Here is a 4,131-nt window from a genome sequence, read left to right as displayed (position 1 = left end):
GGGATAGTCGAGGTAGTTATGAGAGTCCTTCAGTTTATAGAAGATGTCAGTGGACAGTCTGTCTCCAGAGATTGAGAAAGGGGAGAGAAGTGTCAGAGCTGGACCAAGTGAATTTGAGGGCTGGGTGGAAGTGAGAGGCAAAGTCGATGAAATTGATGAGCTCAGCATGGGTGCAGGAAGCAACACCAATGTAGTTGTCAATGTATTGAAAGAAAAGTTGGGGAGCAGCACCCGTATAGATTTGGAGCATAGACTCTTCCACATAACCAACAAAGAGGCAGGCATAGCTGGGGCCCATGCGAGTGCCCATAGCTACACCCTTGGTCTGAAGAAAGTGTGAAGAGCCAAAAGAGAAGTTATTAAGTGTGAGTACCAGTTCTGCCAACCGGAGGAGTGTGGTGGTGTTGGGGAACTGGTGAGGTCTGTTGTCCAGAAAGTAGTGGAGGGGGTTGAGGCCTTCTAGATGAGGAATTGAAGTGTATAAGGATTGGACATCCATTGTGAAAATAAAGTGGTCGGGACCGGGGAACTGGAAGTTATTGAAGTGGTGGAGGGCATGGGATTTATTCTGGATGTAGGTGGGGAGGGACTGAACTATGAGTGACAAAATGACAAAATGTGATGCTGAAGCTTTATAAGGCACTGGAAGGGTGGAGCAAAATGAAGATGGCGCCAAATGGTGATTCTTTTGCTTGCATCTTCCAAAACAGCTCTATTTCTATCTTTGATATGTCTTTTTTCGCTTTTGAAGGATCTTTTTAAGACCCTGACCCAGAGTTACACTCTGACTTTGGTTCTTTGTGGGAATGGTACCCGCTCTCAGGGCCTCACGACCGGCGCTTTTTGATTCCCCAAGGACGAGGCCTGCAAGCTCGCCTTCAGGGTGCCGGATTTTCGAGGTTCTGGAGACGGGAAATTCAAGGCCGGTGCCCCTGACTGAGGCATTGCGGGAGAACATGGAACATCAGGAGCAGTGGGTTAGCTGCCTGTTGTGTTCCAGAACCAGAGGCCACAGTTTAAGAATAAGGGGTAGGCCATTTAGAACAGAGTTGAGGAAAAACCTTTTCACCCAGAGAGTTGTGGATCTATGGAATGCTCTGCCTCAGAAGGCAGTGGAGGCCAATTCTCTGGATGCTTTCAAGAAAAAGTTAGGTAAAGTTCTTAAAGATAGCTGAGTCAAGGGATATGGAAAGAAGGCAGGAACGGGGTATTGATTCTGGATGATCAACCATGATCACATTGAATGGTGGTGCTGACTCGAAGGGCCAAACGGCCTACTCCTGCACCTATTGTCTATTGTGTGTCCAGGACTTGAGCCTCGGGGCCGATTCTCTGGGCGCAGAGCTCGGAAAATGCAACGCAGCAAACTTTTAAGATCATAAATCAGTTTTTCATTATGCATCCCCTCTCGCTGAGATATGGGAACATCTCTTTTTCCCTTATAAGTGGGAGAGGGAACCTGTGGTATGTCGAATTGCCAGGGGAACGGATAGTCTTTGGGGTACTGCAAGTCTGTCTTTATTGATGCTTTGCTGGGGGAGGGGGGCTTTGCCATGCTGCTGCTTGTGCGAGGGAGCGGGGTGCTGGGGAGGGCTTTGGGTTCTAATGTTTAACTGTCATTCATGCTTTGGGGCACTCGTCTGTTTTCATGGATGTTAGTGAAGAAAAGGAATTTCAGGGTGTATATTGTATGGATTTCTCTGGCATTAAATGTACCTATTGAACCTATTGGTGAGGCCTCATCATGAGTATTGTGACCAGTCTTGGACTCCTCATCTGAGAAAAGATGTGCTGGCATTGGGGAGGGTTCAGGGCAGGTTCACAAGGATAATTCTGGAAACAAAAGGGTAATCATATGATGAATGTTTGATGGCTCTGGGACTGTACTCACTGGAATTTAGATGGATGGGGGGGGGGGTGACCTCATTGAAACCTTCCAAATGCTGAAAGGTCTGCACAGAGTAGATGCGGAAAGAAAGTTTTCCATGATAGGGGAGAGGGCACAATCTTATGATAGAGGGGTGTCCATTTAAAACAGAGATGTGGAGACATTTCTTTTGTCAGAGGGTGATGAATTTGTGGAATTTGTCACCACAGACAGCTGTACTGAGCAAGTCACTGGGGTTTTTAAGGCAGTGATTGATAACTTCTTGACTGGACAGGGCATCAAAGATTACGAGGAATGGGCTGGGGAGCGGGGCTGAGGAGGGAGAGAAAGGATTGACCAGGATTGAGTGGCAGAGCAGACTTGATGGGCCAAATGGCCAAACTCTGTGCCTATGATTTATAGTCTTGTGGACATAATCTGCTTGCATCCTGAGACAACTCCTGATTTTCTTGGAGATGTTATTGAAATTCTGAGATTTATGGATTGGACTGTAGTTCATATTGGCCTCTTACAGTTCTATGTTTTTTTCTCATGGTCTCGCCCATTATTTCTTGCTGCAGATTGGCGGGCTGGGGTTTGGGTGATCTGTAGTTTTTGTGTAAGGGAGGGTTTGGGGTGTTCGTGGTTTGTGGGTTTTTGTTTATTTCTTTTCATGCAGGAGGGCATTGATGTCTTCCAACAGATGATTTTCTGTGCTCTATGGCTACCTGGAGAAGACAAATTTCAGAGTTCTATTATGCATATATACCTTGATGATAAAATGAACCTTTGAACATTCTGCAGATGATGGAATCCCAGTGTAACACACAAAAACAAGCTGGAGGAATTCAGCAAATCAGTAAGTATCAATGGAAAGGAATAAACAGCTGGTATTTTGGAGTGAAACCCTTTGTCAGTCTAGTCCTGATGAAGGATCTTGGCCAGAAATGTCAATGGTTTATTTCTATTCATAGATGTTGCCTGACTTTCTGAGGTCCTGCATAGTCTCCTAATGGCAAAGAGATTAAAGATGAAGGATCCTGAGGTGAACGGTCCATCATGATTGTGTTGTCTGGGGGAGCAGGGTCGGTCAGACAAATGGCCGACACCTGTTAACGGGTCTCACAGTGGTGGGTGGGTTTAAAGGGATGAATTGTCCCTGAGAGGGAAAAAGCGAGTAAAGTTAGAACTGACAAGTAACCATTGTGCAAAAGAAGACCAGCTGTCAAAAAATAACAAGTAATAGATAGATAGATAGATAGATAGATAACAATATGAAGAATGTAAGTCGACATTTAAGGATGATATAAGGGAGAAAAGTAAAATTTTAGAAATAATAACTGAGAATAGTATGTTTTTTTAATATATATACTTTTTATGTTGCGGGGGGGTTGGGGAGCTTTGAATCGGTTACTACGGGATTCACGTGTGTAATCATGGCGATTGCCATGACCCGTACAATAGAGGGGGGTAATGTTGTGTTTTTTTTCTTTCACAACATTAGTAGGGGGGTATTTTGTTTTTTTCTTTACTTTCTATTTTTCTTCTATTCTTTTGCCTGGATGATTGGTGGGGACACACATAGCAACATGGAGACTTCTAAAAAGATTTCCCAGGATACAATGAAATTTGAAAGATTAGATATTATTATAAATTGGAGTAACATAATTAAAAATAATGACTAATCTATTGAATTTTTAAAGTTTTAATGTTAATGGGCTTAATGGACCAATAAAAAGAAAAAGAATTTTAACATATATTAATAAAATGAAAATAGATATAGCTTTCTTACAAGAAACTCATTTAACGGATATAGAACATCAGAAATTAAAAAGAGACTGGGTTGGAAATGTTATTGCAGCTTCATTTAACTCAAAGGCGAGAGGAGTTGCAATTTTGGTTAATAAAAATTTACCAATTAAAATACAAAATGTATTAACTGATTCGGCAGGAAGATATTTAATTATACATTGTCAATTTTTTTCAGAACTATGGACTCTTATGAATATTTATGCACCAAATGAAAATGATGTAAAATTTATACAGGAGGTTTTTTTGAATTTGGCTAACGCACATGATAAAATATTAATAGGTGGAGATTTTAATTTTTGTTTAGATCCAGTTTTAGATAGATCAACAAAGGCTATTACAAAATCAAAAGTAGCAAAATTAACTCTATCATTGATGAAAGATTTAAATTTGATTGATATATGGAGAAGAATCAATCCAAAAGAAAGGGATTATTCATTCTATTCAAATAGACA

Source organism: Hypanus sabinus, chromosome 7, assembly GCF_030144855.1.
Source record: "Hypanus sabinus isolate sHypSab1 chromosome 7, sHypSab1.hap1, whole genome shotgun sequence".
NCBI classification, from domain to species: domain Eukaryota; kingdom Metazoa; phylum Chordata; class Chondrichthyes; order Myliobatiformes; family Dasyatidae; genus Hypanus; species Hypanus sabinus.
Note: the sequence above shows the minus strand (reverse complement) of the source record.